Below are 22,643 nucleotides of genomic sequence, written 5' to 3'. Positions count from 1 at the left end.
CGCCTCAAGCCCTGCTGACTCTCCCCAGGACTTCATTTTTCTCTCTCTCTCTTTCTCCTTTCTCTCTGTGCTGAGGCTGCAGCTGCTTGGAGACTGGAGAATCCACTTGCCTACGTGCAAGGCGGCCCTGGGATGTGACACAATGTACTCTACCCTTCCTTCCCTTACCCTCTCACGTACACATCTTTTTGCCACCACTTCCCTTCCATGTGACCTTGACCTAAGTTCCTTTGTTTCAAATTACTCATGTGCAAAATAGGAAATAAGAGACCCTGCTTTGCAGGACTGTGGTCAAGTATAAATGAATTGGTGCATCTAAGGCCCTCAGCACAGAGACTGACACCACAAAGGGCTCAATAAATATCAGCAGCTATTACCGTTTTTGTTAATTTTATCAATGTTGCTGATGTTGCTAGTTTGCCCTGTGGAACCTCAAATTCCTTGTGGGCTGGGATTGCATCTTGTTCTTCTCTGTCCATTCCCACATTGACAAGAACTGTGTCTCATGGACTCACGTCTAACAAATGCCGTTCAAAGGAGAAAGTGGAGGAGGAAGGAGAGCAGGAAGTAGGGAAGGTGGAAAAAGGGGAAAAGGTGGACAGTGAATGCAGCTCCGACACACCTGGGACAGCTGTGGGAAGAGTAAATTCGTCTGACCCACTGAAGTCAAAGCCAGACAACCAAACCAACAGACAGAACAGCATCTATGGAATGGAAGCACTATAGTGGGCTCTGCTGCTAACTGTGCAAACTTGACCAAGTCCCTTATCTTCCTCAGGCCTCAGTTTTCATCTCTCTAAATAAAGGAGGCTGAGCATGATTTCCCTCATCTGTAGAATTTCTAGGCTTGAAGATTGGTGTAACCTTTGTAATGGCGGCCACTAGCCTAGCAGAGCATCTGGTGGAGAGCACGTGTTCTGTATGAAGGCTTGTGGAGGACAAGCAGGATGGGGAAAATGATGACAACACAGGGGGAGGGAGGAAGGTCCACCAGGAAACACAGGGCATCCACACAGAGTCAACCCACCTCCAGGAGAACACAAATCTGATATTCACTGAGCACTGTTTCAGGCACTGGGCAAGACACTTTCATGCATATTTACTGGAAAATCAGATTGAAAAAGCCTCCATCTGAGAAAGAGGAGAGGAGCAGAACACAGCCAATGCTTCAAAGCCAGTAACTCAGATGGGAGAGGAAGAGAAAATAGGAAACAGAAATTCACACCTCTTTGAACTTGAAGGCATGAGGCAGAAGAAAAAAGGGTTGCTACAGCTAAAACCATCACGGAATCACATGACAGCAGCTAGCGGGGCTCGACAAGAGGAACTGAGGAGCTAGAATCTTGGTGAAAATAGATTATTGATTGATAAGCTTTGATGTATAGAGCCAAGAAGAACTAAAGAGATTGGTTGCTGGAGCTATAGTTTCTACCAATAAGAGTCTGATTATATAATGAAGGGCAAGTCTTTATATTTAACTCTAATATTTCCCCCGCCTCCTCCAACCCCTCCAAGAACCAAAAGCATCCTCTAAAACATGGACATAGCCACTCTCTCTGAATTATCAAAATTTAGGGTGGACCAACTAACCACTGTTTTCACTTGAGCCCCCAAACTCTGGGACCGGGATGGTGGTGCAGTCTGTTTGGGGGTGATCTAGGGTCCTGACCTCTCACCCTTTGTCTTAAAACTGCTCTTGTGAGTGGTCCCCAATCCCTTCCAAGCCCCTTTGAACTGAAGACTGACTTGAACTGTCCTTCAGAGGCCACTGAGTTTGCCAGAGGGCACCACATCCTCTGCCCATCCCCACACTGAGCCCACACCCTTAGGAAACCCTACACCAGCCAAAGCTCTGGGCCCCAGGCCCACACCAGGTAGAAGAGGATTTCACAAACTCCTCATGGATATTGTCCTGTCTGGGAGTGTGAGCAATATGATGAACGGATACACTGGGCCAGCAACCCCTTGTCTGCTTTGACAGGATTTACCCAGTACCCAACAGCAGGGGCAAGGATGCAGAATTTCCATCGACCCCTCAGAGAAGGGCAGCTCACTCCAGGAGCAGGGAGACATGATTTGCGTCCACTGGCCTCCTTTCAACTTGTTGCATGGAGTCTTTGCTCATGTTCTTCCTTTTTTCTGGGATGTTCTATCATCCCACCTTCATCTAGCTTTTATCTCTTATTTACCCATTAAAACCCAGCCTAAGCATCTCCTCCCCAGGGGGACTTCCCTGACCACCCAGTCTGAGGCAGGCTGTTTTTCAGCACTATGTTCCTTTACTTCAAAGGACTCATCACAGTTTGTAAATATTCATTCACTGATGAGATTATTTGACATCAGTTTTCCCCCTTAGACTCCAAGCCCCATTAGGACAAGTACCCGTCTTCTTGCTCAATAATGAGACACACATGGGTTGCATAAACATTTGCTGAATGAATGAAAGAACTCAGAGAAACAGAGAAGGGTCTAGATCAGCCCCAAACAGACTGCACCACCATCCCGGTCCCAGGGTTTGGGGGCTCACGTGACAATAGTAGCTGGTTGGTCCACCTGCAGTCGAAGCAGGAGCTCTAGCACAACACTGACAACTCCAGTCTGAATGCTCCCCACTCAGTCAACCCCACAGATGCATGCTGAAATATTGCGACTTAGTGTCTGGAGAGGTGGGTGCTGCTCTTAAGGAGAATTGTCTAAACATGAGTAAAAATCCATTTTAAAATGCTGTAAACCAAGTAACCTTGACCATATGAGATAAAATGCCTACAACTCCTTAGAGGACATCGTCAAAGTAGGCTATGAATGCAGACAAGGGACGCCAACAGTACTCACACTGACCATTCTGAGCTTTCCCAGACCTTATCCAGCAAAGGAACAAGATGCCTCCAAAAACCAAGACTTCCAAAAGTGTTTTCATAACAGAACTAACATCGGATAGAGAGCTGTGCCAGAGGAAACACTTGATTCTCAGAATTCTTAGGATAATGGCTGGATTGTGTGATTTAGCCATAAGAAAGCAAACCAGCAGAGCTAAAATTAGTTACCATCAGTGAATGAAAATAACACATCTTGGAAGATAAATACACATTGAATAATCTGTATAGAACCTGAAGAATAGTTAACACCAACACATTCTTATCAAGCCACTGTGAGCACCAGGCTTTGTACCATTGGCTGTGTACCATAAGCAATGGCTGTTTTCTATAGCTATGGCCATGGCTGTTTTCAAGCTACAATGGCATAGCTATGACAGAGACCATATGTCCCACAAAATGTAAAATACTATCTGGCCCTTTGCAGAAAAGCTTTGCCACTCGTTGGTGTAGACTGCACACGTGTCATCCCCTGCCTGAAACACATTTCCCTATCTCCCGCCACCCAGCCAATATCTTGTCATTTTTCAGTCTTTCCTTTAGAGTGGCTTTCCCTTACCACCCAGGTAAAGTTGAATCTCTTGCTCTATGCTCCTATAGCACCACTTTAGATAACACTCACCACGTTTGGAAATGCTTGTTCACTGCCTGCCTCCCTTACTGTTAATTCCATGAGAATCAAGATGATCTCTGCATCCCAAAGCCTTACTTAGAAGATTCCAGTAGGTATCTTAGTTGAATTCTACACAAACCTGCACCTTCAGATTACTTTCCTGTTTTTGGCAGATATTCATACAGTGGTCAAAGTTTTATCTAGTACAGAAAAATCCTAATTCAAATGAAAGTCATTGCTATGGAGGAATCTTCCAATTCCCTATTGCAATTAACAATAATGGGAATATTGGCAACAAACAACACTGTCACTGAGGAGGTGCTTAATGGCTCTTCCTAGAATCCAAAAATAATTTTATCAACAGATTTTAATCAAGCATCTGCTCAGTGGTGTACTGTGGAACAAAGAAATATAATCCAGTTGAGTCAGATCTAAGGCAAAGGCTGCTTCTAAAGTCAGATAATGAGGCCAAGACTTCATATTGGAATTATCATTGGAGGACATTATGCCCTCCAATTTAACATACCGTTTCCCAGGAAACCTGAAAACACTTTCCTCTCACTTAAGAACATATTGTTGTTGCCTTGTTTGAGCACCAGATGAAAGAGCCAGCTTACTTATTGGGACCATTATATATGAAAATATACAACTTTGAGTAACAGAATCATACCCAGTGTGGCAAGATGGGAGACCAACTCACCAAAAAGATTGATATCACCCACGTTACTATCATGTCAAGTGCTCATTCATAGAATAAAAAGTGGAATTGCCCACACTGTTTGAATCTCTCTCTCTCACACACACATACACTCACACGTTGCCAATAATATATGCTTTAATTTACATAAATGTTCCTGTGCTGTTGCTCTACTCTGTATACCCATTCTTCCCCATCTGGTGATCCCCCATAGCATGACAAAAACTCAGTGGCTCAAAGCAACCATTTTACCATGTTCATGATTTTGTGAGTTGAGAGTTCTGGAAGAGCTCACCTGGGGGTTCTGACAAGGCATCTCTCCTATATTGTAGTTAGAATTTGACTGGGGCTTCAGTTGTCTGAAGGCTCAATAGGGCTGATGCCCAAAATATCTCACTCACATGGCTGCAAGTTGATACTGGCAAGGGGCTGTGGACTCAGCTAGGACTCACCCAGGGCCTCCCCACATGGCCTGTGCACATGGTATGAGGCTCTCTCAGCATGAAAGCTGGGTTCTGAGGCTCCCAAAAGGCTGTGTCCAAGAGCACGTGTTGTGATAGAACCAAATGTTTGGAAGCTGCATGCCTCCTTCTAACCTAGCCTCTGAAGTCTCGCAGTACCACTTCTGTACATCCCGATGATTACCAGTCAGAAAGGCCAGCACAGGTCCAAGGGGAGGGGAATTAAACCCCACCTCTCAATGGGAGAAGTTGTGACCATCTATAATCAACCACATTCCACACAAATGACACCGTTCCCATTCTCATCTTTCCTAGACTCTTAAAATAACTTCCTAACTAGTTTGCCCTCCATGTAAAAACAAAGCAAAACAAAACAAACATATATACAATTATAGGAGAATTTTTTAATCAAAAAATTCAAAATAATCATGTACCCCAACCTCTCTTCAAACTCAGCATAATCTCCACATCTGTGATGTCCATAGGTGTCCAGTTTAGGCCTCAAAAAGGGACCCATAATTATCTCACTGTTGCAGGTCACATAGAAATCTTTTTGTCACTGACTGAATAACAGCATCATTTTAGCTCCATAGAAAAGGATTTAATACTTACATGTGGAGAGTATATTATCATTTGCAAGGTACTTTCACATTTTTAATGTCAACAGCAGGCATGTGGCACTGGCATCTCTAGCCTATAGTTTCCTCAAAAGCAGAGCCTGAGACAAGGATTTAAATGCATAGTTCTTTGGGATGTGATCCCAGGGAATACTGAGAGGAGGTAGGAGAGTGAGAAGGAATAGAGAGAGGCACACCAGTAAGAGCATATTAGTGAGCAGGTTAACACTAAGGGCAACTGGGACCTAATCCCACTGGGGACCATTGACAGACTATTTTTTAAGATTGCCTTACTGAGGGGTAAGGAGGCTGAGGTACTTAGCAACCAACTCCTGCCACACATTGGCTGCTCCTGGGGCATTAAATCCTTGGCACTTCAGCCTGCCAGCCTGCCACACATATGAGCCGAGCACCCTTCTAAGATCAGAGACTTCCCTCAGGAAGAAACACAGGGGACACTGTCAGTGTGCTGATAACCCCTGGGGTGGGATAGGAGAGTGGGTGGGACCCCAACAGAAGCTACTGTGCTGTGCTAAGCATTCTCTGAGCTATATCTCAGTTGATTCCCGTAACAAGGAGGGAATTAAAGCTCAAACAGATTAAGTGACTTGCCCAGGGTCACACAGCAGATTCAGGTGGGCCTAATTCCAACTTCTATATAAACTGCCTCTGAGAGGCCCAGAGAGGGTGGGGTAACTTGCCTGGAGCCACCTAATGAACATCCACACCACAGTCAGATGTAAAAGCATTGTCACCTTTGGCTTGTCACCACATTGTGCCTCTCAATCTTCCCTCACAGAGCTCTATGCCTTGCATGTGCAAAGCCTAATGAGCAGCTTAACCAAAAACACTTGCATGGTATTTGACTGGACAAAGCAGACAGTATGTGCTGTAAGTCCAAACACGTGTCATCTGTGCTATACATTAAGAATCTCCGCGATCGGGGGTGCTCTTTCTACCCCCAACTGTGTGGAAACAACCCAGAAGGAAGCTCCACTGAATCAGAATGTAGTCTGGATACATGGAAGAGGAGGGGCAGGGAACACACAGACCCAGCCAAGTATGGCTCCATCGAGGGCTTCACTTTTCCTGGAATTCTACTTCGGGGCTGCAGCACTGGCTCAGCACCACAGATGTGCAACCTAAACAGAATGACTGAGCAGAAGCCTGAGTCAAGGGGATGAATGATTACTATACTGAGGCTGGGCCCTGGAGAGCGACTCCAGTGGACGTGGTGGGCGCCATACAAGCAAATGCCCTTGGACATGAAGACAGATGGGCAATCGTACAGCAGACCAGCCAACGAGGGTGGAAAAGAATGGACACTTTTAAGCAGTGACTAAGTATTCAACCCCCTTTCCCCACCCTGAAATACCTCTTATCACTCCTTATAAAGGTGAGAATCTAATGATCATTTGAACAGGGTCACACAGCTAACGAGATCAGTGTCTAGATTTAACCCAGCCAAGTGGCCAGATTCCAAAACTCACTCCACTACACCCCCACCAGGAACTGCACGATCACCTAAATGGTATACTCCACCAAGTAAGCTACAGGGTACACCCCCACAGACAGGACTTGGCCTTGTTAAATGTTGTATATTCAGGGCTTTGCACAGTGAATTTCTGGCCCAACGTAAACTCCTTCTTGAGTGGCCCAGAACCTCACCACGGAGGATAAAACCTACACGCAGAAGGAAACATATGTAACTGTCATCGGAATACTCTACATAAACAGCCACATGGGTTCCCAGGCATGAAAAATCACTATGGGGGTTTCCCAGAGAAAGCGGGTGTGGAAGGAGGTATAGAAATGCTGTGGCTGAGAAGAGAGGAGGTCCAGGCAGAGCGAATGCGACCCAGGCCCAAAGAGGCATGACATGGTCAGGCCCAGTGAGTGGACCCCTCTGGCTTTGTAGGTCGTGTAAGGGGGAGAAACAGGAGAGAAATGTAGCAAGGTTGGCTGTAATCACACTTCTTTTGGAATGTCAGCTTACAGACTTTGGAAGGGTTAGGAAATAATAACAACAAAAATCTACTAAGTGGGTCCTATGTGCCAAATATTGTTTCATAATCCACAGCAGGAATTCTCGACCTTGGCACTACTCTCATTTTGGGCCAATGAATTCTTTGTTGTGGGAGACGGTCCCTGGCCCCTGCCCACTAGATAGATGCCTGTGGCATCTCTGTCCCCAAATGTGACAACCAAAAATGTTTCCTGATATTGCCACATATTTCCAGGGAGGCAAATCATCCCTGGTCAAGAGACACTGTTGTTCATGTATTAAGTTATTCAATTTTTACAACAGGTCTATAAGGTAGTTGCCATTATTAGCTCTATTTTACAGGTGAAAAAACTGAGGCATAGAAGTAGTTATGCAACACAGCCAAGTTCAATGGGTTTGTATGGGGCAGAGTCAAGACACTCAGCCAGGACAGAATGAGTCAAAGCCCATGACCTTACTCATCACGCTTCATTTAACGTGGTGAACTACTACATTTTAAAAAATGAAAATGCAGTAGGTCTTAATGCTTGCAAGTATATCGAAATTTGTATGAAGTTGCCTGACAACCAGTAATAGTATGAAAAATCATAATATAGGTTTAAACCAGAGGGGTGAAATTATAGGAGCTTAATTTCTTTCTTTGTGTTTTCATACTTTTTAAATACTAGTGAAGTGTTTAATGGACTCCAGGCAATATGTCTAACTTTATTTCTCCACCCATTTTCAAGAATAATTGGCTGAAAGAAGTTCACTCCCACACATTCTTTGAGACTCAGCTCAGACATTACCTCCTCCCCAGGAAGAACTTAAAACAGTGTCTAGCCTAGAATAAGCACTCTACAAATGCTCGCTATTATTGTTATCTCCTATTTACGGATCAAGAAACAGGCAATCAGGATTCAAACCTTTCTCTGTCTTGCTCTAAAACTGGTTTCCTTCTGCCATTCTGCCCTTAAATAATTTACTCATCAGGTTAAGCATCGGAAAGAAGGGAATTGGTGGCTGAAACAAAGGGTTAGACAAAAGTCAGCTGGCATCAAAGCCCACCTGGAGTGGCTTAAGCACTTGCTATATACCAGGCAAATATGTTAACAGGTTTAATCACCACCATGAGCCTTTTAAATGGTTACTTTTATCATCCTCCGTGAGAACAAGGCTCAGAGAAGTTAAGTCTCAGGTCACGTTTGCTGGAATATGAACCTGAGCTAAGCAGGGCTGTTCAGTTTTATTGTTTCCCCTCTCATTCTATTGTATCATCTCTCAATTCTTGAGGTGAGTAGGAAGAAGGCTGGGGTACTGACCAGCAGGAGCCTTATTTGGAGCAGCTGGGGGGTCACAGCCGCCCCTCACTTAGAGGTGAATTTTGCCTCTTCTGCTGGATTTCCCCCACGGACAGACCCAGGAAAGAGTTGGTCCCTTGTGCTCTGGTGCCCTCTGCTGGTCTAGGACTGCCTGGCATGAGGGTGTGAGTGTTGTGGGGGAGGAGGGTGAACTGAAGCATCACTCTGCAATTCGCAATAAAATCTCCCCAAAAGTCTAGGTCCGTGTGCCCTATCCGATCAGGAGTGGCAAGGACTCCAAGGGTGAGAAAAACCAAAGCTTTAAGAGAATAATATTAAAAAAGGAAAAAAGAAATTTATTCAGACTTTACTATGAGCAAGGTGCTGCACAAGGCGTTGCCAAACCCATTCCCCTCATGTAATCCAATTTGGGCTGGCAGGGCAGGTGGGTAGGCAAAGGGCAGTGGACTGCGAGGCAGCAAACGGGCGGGAGTGAGGGGTCATTGCACACCCCCGCATACACGCCCATTCTGATATACTAATAAATGTATTCATTCTTTTTCAGAAATAGGTTTGTTCTAACTAACACCCTTTGCATTTGAACTTTCAATTCGCGGAAGCGCTGGATGATGGTATTAATAACACCAGTAGAGCGTCCAAATGGACGAGGGGTTAGTCTGTTCAGAGTGGACCCTGGCACTTCACATGTATTTTATTTAACCCTTTGAGGTAGGAACTGTTCCCACTTTGCAAAGCTCTGACAAGTTAGGTAACCTGCCCACAGTCACACAGATGGTGCATGGCTGAGCTGAGCTTCCCTCCATTGCCCGTCTTTGCTCCTTGCCCTGCGCCACTGAGATGCCAGCCCCACTGGGAGGACACATGGGGCCTTAGGCGTTCCCACCACACTGTCCACGGCTGCGAATCAGACAAATGTGTCCCAACCCTTAAAGGAGCCTTTGCTGCCGCCTGTCTAAGAGAAAAGCACATCTTAAAAGGGGGAAAGCTCAGTGCTAAAGATGAAATAGACTAGCTTTCCCCGGGTGACTCGGTGGTTCTGAATCATCCAGTGAAAACAAGCATTTTGCCATCTGGTAATTACCTTGGGGCTGCGGTGTCAATCCCCTCTCCTTCATCCTGCCCTCCTTAGGAAAACACTGGCCCCTGGGTGGTCCAGATGGCCAGAGGCCTGAGCACAATGAACAGAGGCAGCTGATACATGCGTGACCTCTCCTGCCACAGGAAGTCCTCCCATGCAAAAAATACATTCAAGCAGATTTTCCTCCTCATGAACAGCTCGTTAGAGAGGCAACGACTTCTGGTAAGGATGATATTAGAGGACCTCAGGAACTCTGCACATCCCCTCACATCTCCTCTGTATTAATAAGCCAAGATGCCCACCGGTCGGTCGTCGGCTGTGCTTGCACCGCTCTGTGCACTTGGGGTGGGTTGGGTGGGGGGGGCCAGAGCGGGGGAGGGGTGGTGGGAGAACCAGCCTCCTCAGACTCTGTTGATCACAGGCTTTTTCTACCTTAAGTTGCTGCCTCCCTTCCTCCACTCTTTCCTGCCCCTAGCAGCCTCTCATCAGTAGAAACAACCTCCTGACAGACTTACTACAGCAACCTGGGGACCTCCACCTTACCCCGCCCCCACGCTGGAGAGTCCCTACCGGCCTTGGGAGGGGGAAATCCAGCAGAAGAGGCAAAATTCACCTCTAAGTGAGGGGCGGCTGTGACCCCCCAGCTGCTCCAAATAAGGCTCCTGCTGGTCAGTACCCCAGCCTTCTTCCTACTCACCTCAAGAATTGAGAGATGATACAATAGAATGAGAGGGGAAACAGAATAAAACTGAACAGCCCTGCTTAGCTCAGGTTCATATTCCAGCAAACGTGACCTGAGACTTAACTTCTCTGAGCCTTGTTCTCACGGAGGATGATAAAAGTAACCATTTAAAAGGCTCATGGTGGTGATTAAACCTGTTAACATATTTGCCTGGTATATAGCAAGTGCTTAATAAAATTGTTGTTACATTAATATTGACACTAGTGTTTATTTATTATGGATATTAATTGACACTATTGATATATATCGACGTGAATATTACAAAGGCCAAAGCAGTACTCATACATGTCTTGGAGCCCAAAGTACACCATTTATCATCTTGGCAGAGATTCTCAAACTTGGCACCCGTCATTCGGGGCTGGATGACGCTTTGCTATGCGGGGCTGTGCTGTGTGGGGCAGGGTATTGGCAGCAGCCCTGGGCTCTACCCACTCCCTGCCAGCAGCACCATCCCTCCAGTTGGGACAACCAAAAACGCCATCAGACATGGTCAAATGCCCTGGAGAATCACTGATCCATCTCATCCTGAGCCGCTCACTCAACTTCAACTTTCTTCCACAGCAAAATAGGGAAGATTCTATTGGTCATTCAAATGTTGACTGAGTGACAGGCACTTTGAATGCTGGCTCATTTTATTCCCACAGCGCCATCTGCAAAGGCCCACTGACAGATAAAGAAACTTGAGAAACCACAGCCCATCTAACTGCAGAGGAGACTAGAACCACAGGAAGGCGAGGAGCTGTGACACCACCAAGGAGAGGATGGAGGTACATCAGCAGGTCCTGGAGGCTCCAGAACAAAGGTGAAAGCAAGAGTCACAGAAAGCAGACAACAGAGTAGAAGAAATGTCACAAAACTCAAGAGCCCAAGGAGCCCAGGCCCACCTGGGATGTATTACTTCAGGGGAAGGCGTCTGCAGGTTCCAGCCAGAAGCTCAGTCAAAGCAAGTACCCAGCTTTGAGGTTCCATGGGGTTGTTTTAACCTGAAACTGCAGGGTCACATCCTCAACCCAGAAAGAACCTTTCAGGGTCCATGAAGGTGAGTATGACCAGCTGGAGGAAAAACAGGTAAGAACAAGCAGAGATGTCACATGAATGCAACCAACACTTGGAGAGGAATCTAGGTCAAATCCGGATAACTGTGTTCACCTGCTTGCATGGAAATTTCACACTGAAATCCGTCCTGGTGCAATAAAACAGATTATGAACACTGACCTATTCACTGAGACTATTATTATTAGGTGACTCACCATGCAGCAAAGAGAGGGAAGGGAAGAAACAGCAGAGTGACTGTCCAAGGAGGAGGAAGCCCTGCTCCCTGAGCTCCGGGGAGAGCAGAGATGAAAACACAAATGCTTCCTGTTGGTTTACTCACAGCATCTTGAGTGCTAAGCCAGGCCACCTGTGGGACTGTGCCTGGTGTAGGGCAAAGATCGTGGGAATAGGGCTCAGAAAAAAATGGTAGGGGGGCACTAGTTCTGCAATTGACTAGGTAGGCATCCCTGGGTGGGTCATTTTCCTCCACTGAGCTGCAATGTCCTCATCTAGTGAGTAGCTTGTGAGGTGTCAAGGAAAGAGAATTGCACAAAATATAGACTTAGTATCTACCTCCATTGAAGAAAAGAGAGTCTTGGGGTTTTCCTCTATCATTAAGAAATAAGCCTGGGTTTCAAGGGCCCAGTACCTAGATTCCCAATCTTTGGTAGAATCAACCATTCCACCTGATGAGAACCTTTGCTTAAGTGAGAACAGATTCTCTCTTATTGTCTCCTGATTCTGAGAAGGTCCCTCTGTCCCACTGCTTTACTGGAAATCTACTTTCCCAGAATAGTTCCTTGAGTATAATTCTATATCAAAGGAAGAAATAAAACTCCAGTTCTAAGTCAACACTCACTACCATTATGCCTTGAGAATCCCCATGCTGTACCATTCTAGTCTCCCCACCCCAACACCCAGCCAAAGACTCGGATGCAGGGGAGCATCCATCAGACGCCAGTACGCACTTTGAGGGACAGCAGAGAGACCAGTCTCCCACTGGCTTCAAAAAAAAGTCCAATTATGTTCTCTAACACGGTGTTCAGAAAACGATAGGGCATTTGGTTAAGCACGTTCCCCCTTCCACCTCTGAGTCCAGGAATAGCCACAAGGGACATTCCATCCATGTGTTTCTCATTCATTCAAATGGAACTCACTAAAACACTGCTAAGCAGGGCGAGGCCAAGATGGGTTTGCGTGCTGTATTATTTATTAATTTTGTTTTTACCCCAGAAGCAGTAAATTATATTTTGCTGAGAGCAACAATCTCAACCCTCAAAATATTTACACTTGAGCCAAGCACAGAACCTCCACACTGTATCATAGTTGAATCATGCAAAAGCAACCTCTCAGCCCTGAGAGGGCAGGCATTCTCTCCTTAGTTTGGAAAACCATATTTAATAATTACAGTGGAATTTCACAGTTGGGGAAAAAATGAATGTCCATAACATAATGAACAGAATATAAAACATAAAATTTGACAATATCCTTGATTGTTGGAAATATACAGAAGATGCCATGACTCTCAAGCACACATAGGGACCAGGTCAGATTTGTGGAGTATAATTTGTTTATGTTTATCAAAAGAGGAAGTAAAATTTGAAAAACACTGGTATGGGAAAAAAAATATTACCTAAATCTTCCTCCAGAAATTTTAGATGTGTTTTGTATTGATTTATTTGTTTCTGGCTTCTTAGTTTCCCAGTTAAGCCTGTTTCACTTACAAGTGGAAAATTACTGCTCAAAAGTTTTTGCTGTTATTAGCTAGTCAGTTTAAACGTCTTCCTGTGTCTGCCTTCACCATTTTTTAATAGTCTGATATCAGATTAGACCTTTAGTCTATGCTTAAATTGAAATTCTCATTTCCTTCCTTCAAAGTGAACTCTGAGGTTAGTAAGACAAAAATAGGAACTTTAATACCAATCAGAAGGACTCAAGCTCAGTTTGACCACTCCCTGGTTTGGAGAAATTGCTGAATATTTTGCCTCTATTTTGCTTCCAGTGCTGGGAAATTTGTTCATCTCCTTAATGCCTTTAAAAAATGGAGAGCCCCAAAAGGAGAGGAAGATTAACCTGAAAATAAGTGAAATCGAAGATTTGAGGCAAAGGTAAGAGAGTAAACCTAAGAGTCCAGGATACAAAAGCCAAATTTCCCTAACTTAACATGGTCTGTCCCAGAGGTGACCGCTCTTAGGGTACCACACTGTGACTTCGTAAGTAATCAGAAACCAGAGAGGGACAGAAAACTCTAGGTTGGAGAGGCAGATACAATAATACACCCACCCCCCACCCCCCACCCCCACCTCCACCAAGGATGTCCACGTCCTAATCCCTGGATCCTGTGAATCTGGTACCTCACATAGCAAAAGAGAATCTGCAGATGTGGCAAAGGGTCTGGAGAGAGGGGGATCATCCTGGATCACCCAGGTTGGTGCAATGTGATCACAAGGGCCCTTATAGCGAATGAAGGAAGCAGGAGAGTTGGGGTGTACTTGCACTGGCTTTGAAGATACAGGAAGGGGTCATGAACCAAGGAATGCATGTGGCCTCTAGAAGTTGGAAAAGACAAGAAAATGGATTCTGCTTCAGAGCCTTTAGAAAGAACACAGTTTGCTGAAACCTTGACTTTAGCCCCATAAGACTTAGTTAGGACTTTTGACTTCTGGAACTGTAAGAGAACACCCTGTGTTATCTTAAATCACTACATGTGTGGTGACGTGTTACAGGAGCAAGAGGAAACTGATTCAGTTGGTATGTGAAAGCTATGGGCTAGGTGGCCAAGCCACACTGTATATGCCTTCACCAGCATTTCAGGGGTACCAGAGGGAGAAGGACAGCCTGAGGGGTCTGTCACCATAAGAAAAGCCTTTGGAGCAGAGACTGGCAAGCTTTTCATAATCCAGGTTCCTCTGCGTATTCGTTATCTATTGCTGCATAACAAATTACCCATAAACATTGTAGCTTAAAACAAAACACATTCAATATCACACAGTTTCTGTGGGTCAGGACTCCAGCTATGGCTCATCTACTTCAGGGTCTCTCACAGGCTACAAGGAAGGTATCAGCTGTGTACAGTCATCTCAAGGGTCAGCTGGGAAGGATCTGCTTCCAAGTTCACTCATTCATTGCTGGCAGAATTCTGCTCCTGAAGAGCTGTTGGACTGAGGATCTCAGCTCCTTGCTGGCTGTTGACAATAGGCAGCTCAGTTCCTTATCATGTGGGGTTCCCCAATACGGCAGTCTGCCTCAGCAAAGGCAGCAAGAGCCAGTCTGCTGGCATAAAGGAAGTCCAGTCTTTTGTAACTTAATGATGGAAGTAACATTCCACACTTAACTGTATTTTCTTCATTAGAAATGAGTCACTAGGTCCACCAGGGCTTGAGGGGAGAAAATTACACAAAGGCTTAAACACTGAAAGACAAGGATCACTGGGGCCACCTTAGAGTCGGCCTACCACACTTTATTTCTTCCCAGTTCCCCAGTGGTGGCCATTTGACTGAGGCCCAGCCAATAGAACAAGAACAAAGTCAAGTAAACCATTTCCAGCGTCCTTTCCCCTTCTACCAGCAGGATGCAGACAGGCGTGGTAACCTTGGAAACCATATGTTGAAAATGGCTGAGCCAGGAGATAGAAGCATAAGACGCTGAACCAGCAGGTAAACCAGGGAGAAGGCATCTCTTGATCAGGGACACCATTTCGAACTTTGAATCACCAGAATGTCACCTTCTGTCCTCCTGTTTGAGCCATTATAAACTGGGGAGTTATTGCTGCAAGTTTCATCTTCCCTAACATCCCCAGAAGGCCATAGGAAGTGGGAAGGTCACAGGATGAAGGACCAGCAGTATGTAAAGGAGCAAAGAGAGACAAAAGCAGAGTGTTTCACATGGTCAAGGGCTGAGCTGCAGGCAGTGAACCTCTCCCCACAGCACAACACACAATCCATACCCAAGCGTTATCCAACACTGAGCATAAAATCTACCCTTAGCAAAAAAAGCATAGTGTTTGGTGTGAGTGAGTATATTTCTTATGGAAAACATTGATAGGCAGTTTTCCATCCACCATATAGACAGGGGAAAAAAACATGAAGACAAAAGCAGGACCTTAAAGACAAAGAGCAGTATGAAGACGTAAGATCCAGAAAGTTAAAGAGATTGTGAAATCTCCAGACTGCCACTGATCATCCAAGTGGGGTTCAGATCCATTTCAATTAACTCTCTAAAGAGCATTATAGTCCTAAATGATTTCTGGGCTTGATGTTGCAGGATTCCCATAGAGGAAGGAGGAACAAGTTCAAGGACTCAGGTTAATTCTAGAAAAAATGTACATCTACCATAGCAGTCTATGGCCAAGAAATAAGCAATACGGCAATAGCCTTAACCCTGCTGACCTAAGTTGATGACTCCTTCATTGTTGCCGCTGAGTAAGCCCATGATCAATGACCACGGGGTAAAGGGAGACCTCAGTGTAAGGAACTTACTCCAAGGGAATTCTGTCAAGACTGTGTCACCTTGACTGACTCCAGTCCATTCAAAGCTCTATTCATTTTGGCAACAGTAGTGAACAACACAAACTTTGAGTGTTTCATTTGCCATCTTAAAATTTCTGGCAAGTAAAACTGTTTCTATCATAATGCAACTCTTGGTTTCATCTAAACTATCTCCTCATGACTGGGGGCCAAGCCTCAAATTGAAACAGACCATGAAAGGAAGACATCTGACATCCCAGAGAACATCAGATCCAACCAGACTGTTTGAAGGTGACTTCAGAAGATGACTTTCAGACGCATTTCAGTAAGCAGGAGTGAAGTGGGGCAATTGCACAGAATCCAAAGGGCAAGACTTGGAAGGGGATTAACCATGTAAGTGCTCATTGTTCAAACAAATGTATTTATTCCATCAGTCATCAACTTTCATTATAGGAAGGAATTGATGAAAGGCAGGAAGAGTTGCTTATTTGAATGGGAAACAACAGATTCAAAGCAGAGTTTATCTCCTGACTTCAGAAGGGGTGGCTCCCAATGGCCTAGCATAAGCTGGTCTGGGCAGGGATGCTGCCTAATCCTTCTGTGTACTTTCTATTTACCTGGAGACTAAAAATAGAGATAATAGATAGATGATAGATAGATAGATAGATAGATAGATAGATAGATAGATAGATAGATAGATAGATAATAGATATAGATAGGTGATAGATCATGGATGGATGGATGGATGGATGGATAGATAGATAGATAGATAGATAGATAGATAGATAGATAGATAGATAGATAGATAGATGATAGATGATATGGATAGATGATAGATTAGATAGATAGATAGATAGATAGATAGATAGATAGATAGATAGATAGATAGATAGATAGATAGATAGAGATAGATATCAGTCCACACTAAGAAAATAAGGAAATGGACATTTGTGGGGAGGGATGCAGTCAGGCAAGAGAACAGGATGAGGAGCCTTCATCAATACTGTCAGGCAATCTTATAAAACATTTAGTTAAATAATTAAGTTTAAAATCACTTTCACACTAGCATCACCCAGCTTAATAATATACCTCACCTACTATGCTAGCCTTACAAGCTTTTTCTGCTACCTTTAGCCATAGCCATTCTTCTGATCTACCTATCTTTCCCACCCCTTTCCACTAGACCCTCAATCCATAAAATTCTATTGAAAATAGGTAAGTCGTTCCATTTGTCTTTAGACATTGTCTTATGTAATGTTGATATTCATTCAGTCACAGCTGTTTCAGTTTGTAACTTATGTCCTTCCTGTTTTCCTTTGCCTTAATGTTGGATTTCAGTTGTATCAAACATATAGTATGAACATCCTCTATTATTTGCCTGAAGTGCATTTGGAAAAGATGATTGAAAGATTAAGTTCCTCCAAAAAATCATGGTACCTGGAGTGTTTTCTTCAGCCAGCACAACCAATTGTGAATTTTGCAGTGTGTTTCTTCTATTTGGTCTTATGAATTGGTCTTATAAGTCTTAAGTATCTGTTTTCTCCAAGGACCAGACATTTGTACCATGCCCTTGACCCTGGCCACAGAGATTCTTGCCAAGGGCCATAGTACAATAATAATTACATCCAACATTTATGGAGTATTTGCTGTGTACCATGTTTTGGACTAAGCAGTTTTATACAAATTACCTCATCTAGTCCTCATCATGACCCTTTGAAGAAAAACACTGCTTTTATAACCCTACTCTACAGGTGAGGAAACTGAGATATTTTAAGATTAAGTAAATTTTCCAAGCTCTTAAAGCTTGTAAGTGATGGAGCCAGGGATTGAAGCCTACTTACCCAGCCCCAGAATCTATGCCCCTAACCAATCCACAGTAGGGCCTTACACCAGGAGTAGTCCAATTGAAGTGCCCTCTGAATGTTCCCCTCTTCCCAGACCCACTCCTCTCATCCCTCATCATTTTAGTGAATGAGAATTTAGCATTTCATATATTCAAAGACCTTGTGTTTTTTCCTTAACCTCCCATCCAACTAAACCTAGTGATTCTGATATCTGAGCTTCACCCATTTGCCTGAAAACATTTTGAATGGCCCAGTATGTTTTTATTTTGTTGAAATTTTCTACCACTGGCTATTGAACACTGTATCACGTGGAAAAGTGAAACATGTTAGCTTTTTAATTATATGAATATTATGCTTAGAGGTTTGAAAAGTTCATCTGTAATGTCCAACTGAACAATAATGGCCTCTCCCTCCTCCCTTCATATCCCACCCACTTGAAAACATCAGTGTTTGTAATGAAAAGTCATAGTCAGGACTGCCATACCCAAAACTCAAGGAGGCCCAAGAGTATAGCAAGAACAGAAATAAAGTTCAGAGCCTTTTAGTTATAAATGGTGATACAGTGAGAAATAATGACCCTGGAAAATTAAGGCCAGGTGATGCGAGCTGCCCCACCCCCAATCCTCCTTGTCTTTAAAGAATGAAGTGAGTGAGGTGGTTCTGGGATCCTCCAACCTGACAAGTCGCTCGCTCTGCTGGAGGGATTAGGAGGTCCCCAGAACCCTGGGACTGAGGGAAAGCCACACCCACTTGCACCGTCATTCATTCTGGTTCTCAGCTACATCTTTAGGCCACTACTCTGCTGTCCAGGTGGTAGAATGAAGCAAAAGAAGCCCAGCCAGGTCTGGTCGCTGTTTTGGTCAATATTCAGACCCAGGTCAGCCTTCGTGATCTAGCCTCTGATGCTTAGCTAGCTACACTTTGGTCCACATTTATACAAACATATATGTAGAGTTGTTGTCTTTTTTTAGTTAAAATGGAATCACACTGAATAATAACTACTGCTTTGTAAATATGAAGGTAGGGTTAGCTTAAAGGTAATTAATACTAGATTTCTCACCCCCAGCTGGAGTTTTCATCTCATCTCATATTAGGACAGATATTACAAACTGGATCACTCAGTCCACCAGCCCCCATGGGGGAGCACCTTCCCAAGCCCCCTTGCAGTCAAGACTTCCCATGTGACCTAGTTTCCCCCAAGCTTCTCCCTGTGAGACATGGGAGGCAGAAAAGGCCATTAAGAAGCAGAGCACACAGCAACCCAGACACACACAATAGTGGAGATATTAGGTCCCGTGGCCACTGTCGCAGGGATCCTGGTGCCCAGTGCCAGCTGTATGGTAGCAAATGCAGCCAAGAGTTCTATCTGTACCCTGCACACCCTCTGAAACTTCTGTACTGTCTGCCACTCTCCACCACAAAATTTTGCATCAACTTTCTTGGTCTGATCAATTATATCAAACGTGGCCTTTCTGAAGCAAAATGCATTCTGGTGCCTCTGGGTCCTTTACTGGGACCTCATCTCTGAAACCACCACCTCTCCAAAGAAGTGACACACATAGAGAAAAGCTGAAGGCAAACTAAAGAAAACTGGATTTTCTTCATTGATCTCAAGGTCACTTTAGAATTAAACCTGTTGCAATGCAGATTTGTAAAAGAAACAAAAATAGCAGTCAGTTGTGCATCATTTGTTACTCATTTACTCAAAAGTATTTCATTGGTGACTATGCTAGGTCGAGGGTACAATCCCTCCTCTTGAGCAGCACACAGTTTAGTGAGGGAGACGTACAGGAAACAGGAAATGTTGAGTGGAAGGAGCAGAATGAAAGGAGGACCCAACTTAGTCTTGGGGGGTCAGAATAAGATTTCCCTGAAGAAGGAACATCTATGAAGGCTAAGAAGTAGCAGCCAAGCAAAAATGAAAGAGGGCTTATACAGAAAAACAACATGTACAAAGGCCCTGAGGTGAGAGGGTCAAAGGATGACTCACTCCGTGCTCAATTCAAGCCGTCCAGAGTATGACATGGGTGTTGTATCAAGGCCAAAGCTGAAGGGTTAAGCAGGTTCCAGATTACAGAATTTGTTTGGCAAACTTGGTTTGAACTTGATCTATTTCAATTTGAATGAAGAATTTTCTGGCAGAGTTTATTTTGATAAGGGGAGAGCAAATATAGGCATAACATGAGAGCAAGCAGAAGGATGCTGGGTACCTGAAGTCAGGGAGGGAAGAAAATATTCCAGGAGAGAAGACAAAAACTCCAAGAAGGGGCCACTAGGGAGCCAGCTTTGATAACCATATGGTTTACACAGAGCTGGTCCCAAACTTTTGGGGGAAGACACAGGGCCCAGAACGTGTGCACACCTTAAGAGGAGCCAGAATGCTCCTCACAGCTTCACAGACCTGCCATGTCATGTCGACCCAGGAGAGTGGGGACCCAGTAAATGTTCCCTTCACATAACTTGCCCACTACAGGGCAGAGGGGCAGTAGCTGAGAGAGCAGGAACTATATGACATTCTCCCAGCAAGAAGAGCTTGGGGTCCTTCCTAGGCTGGCTCGTGGTCTCCTGGAGTCTCTCCAGGCCTGATGGTTAGGGCCTGTCTAAGCGACTCATCAGGAAAGGCCCCCATCTGAGCTGTGAGAAAGGAAAACCCAACACAGGGCGCTGAGTGGGAGAATTTATGGCTCATCAACTCTCCATTCTCTATTGAGATAGATGTTCCCCCCATGGCTCACACAAAGACCTAGTCCACACAACCGATTGAAAGTGATGTAAAATTTAAAAGCCCTTCTTCAAAGATCTCATTCCAGAGAGCCAAAAGCCAAGGAAAATACACGATTACTTCCAAGACGAATGCCTTGCCTGGCGAGATTTCCTGCTTTCCAGCTGTACTTTTGGGTTTCCTTGTCTCAGTGCATTAATGGACGTTTAAATCCAAACTTTATTGTTTCTTGTATGGGGAAACACCTCCCAAATTTAAAAGAAAAAGTTAAAAAAATTCCTTCGCATATGGGATGCAATTTTGTTACCGCATTCAAAATCAAAATCAAAAAAATATTTTCTTTTAACCACTAGCAGTTCCAGGACAGGCTACACTCCCTAGCTAGGATATAAATCAAGAACACCACTCCTGCAGGGAGGTCGCCTTAGTTTGAATTCCAGCTCTGCTGTTTGCTAATTGTGTGTTCTTAGAAACCCATTCACTTCCCTGAGTCTTGATTGCCTTGTCTTTGATGGAGGTGATAACCATTCCTCTTCGCGGAGTACTCGTGCTAGTGCCAATCACCAAGAGAGCTCAACCACAGGGGCTGGCTGCTCAGCGGACTGGTCATTCCTCTGCCGTGGGAAAACCAGTTGACAAAGACAGACGCGAGAAGAGCCTGGAAGGTTGTAGCTCACATTGGATTCTGATTCCCACTGGTCCACCATTTTAGAGTTGCCTCCCAAATGGTGCTCAAGGAAAGGCAAATGGACAGAAAGTCCAAGAGCACATGAAAGTGGTATCAATCAACAGATGCAATTTGCTGTTTACCGTCTGTCTTAGTCGCCTCAGGGTGCTATGAAAAAATACCATTGACTGGATGACTTGAACGACAGACATTTATTTCTCACAGTCCTGGGGGCTGCAAAGTCCAGGATCAAGGTGCCAGCACATTTGCCTCTTGGTGAGGCCCCTCCCTGGTGTGCAGATGGTCACCTTCCTGCACCTCATAGGGCAAGAGAGGAAACTCACATCTCTTTCTTTTCTTATAAGGACAGTAATCCTGTCATGCAGACTGCGCCTACATGACCTCATCCAAAACGAACTACTTATGTCCCAAGGCTGCTACCTCCTAATATCAACACACTAAGAATGAGGGCTCCAACATATGAATTTTGGGGTGACACAAACATTCAGTCCATGATACCATATGTTAACGTATTCATTCACTGTCTTAACAAATCCTAAGCTCACTTGCAAAGGTCATAAAGGTTAACACAAGGAGAAGACAATAGCATGGTGCCAACCCCTATGTGACTGCCCACCTGAGCCCCTTTTTGCTCCCTCCAGTGGGGAGATATCCCGGCAGTTGAGTCACAGAGAATTACAAATACTGTCATGAAATTCATATTTTATTGCCTTCTTTTCCTATGTCAATCAACCCCGGGTAGTTACCCTGATGTAAATTTTGCATCCCCCCCTAGACTTCCCCTCCCCCACCCTGCCACCTAATATTGGTTAAAGGATGACAAAAGACACTGGGGCAAAGTCACAGAGCAAGCTCAAGTGGGTCGCGAGGCTGAGCTTATGGCGCTGGAGTTCACGAGGTTTGGCACAGGCTCCTGAATGCAAGTGAGAACCCTCAGGTTCATTCTTTCTCATCCAAAAACCAGTTATAAAGAAAATAGAATAGTATCTACCTTGGTGTCTGGCACATGACAGGCACTTAATAAATGTTTTCAACCAAGCTAAACTGGAAAATGATTTCCAAATGAGTTCTATTGAAATACACACACACACACACACACACACACACACACACGGAGTCCACACATCTGCATGCCCCAGTATGTCATTTAAGAGGAATGAAGTACCAATAACACTACAATGTGGAGGAAGCTTGAAAACATTATGCTAAGTGAAAGAAGTCACACACAAAAGGTCACGTATTGTATGAGTCCACTTAAATGAAATATCTAGACGAGGTAAATCCATAAAGATGGAACGTACATTGGTGGTTGCCAGGGACTGGGAGGGGTGTGAGAACAAAAAGTGCCTGCTTAATGGATATGCTCTCCGTTGGAGGGATGACAATGTTGTGGAGCTAAATGGTGGTGGTGGTTGCATAACACTGTGAGTGGGCTAAATGCCACTAAATTTACTCTTCAAAATAACCAATCTTCTGTTACATGAATGTCACCTCAATTGAA

Source organism: Manis javanica, chromosome 2, assembly GCF_040802235.1.
Source record: "Manis javanica isolate MJ-LG chromosome 2, MJ_LKY, whole genome shotgun sequence".
Taxonomy (NCBI): Eukaryota; Metazoa; Chordata; class Mammalia; order Pholidota; family Manidae; genus Manis; species Manis javanica.
The sequence above is the reverse complement of the archived record's forward strand: the minus strand, read 5'-3'. Positions refer to the sequence as shown.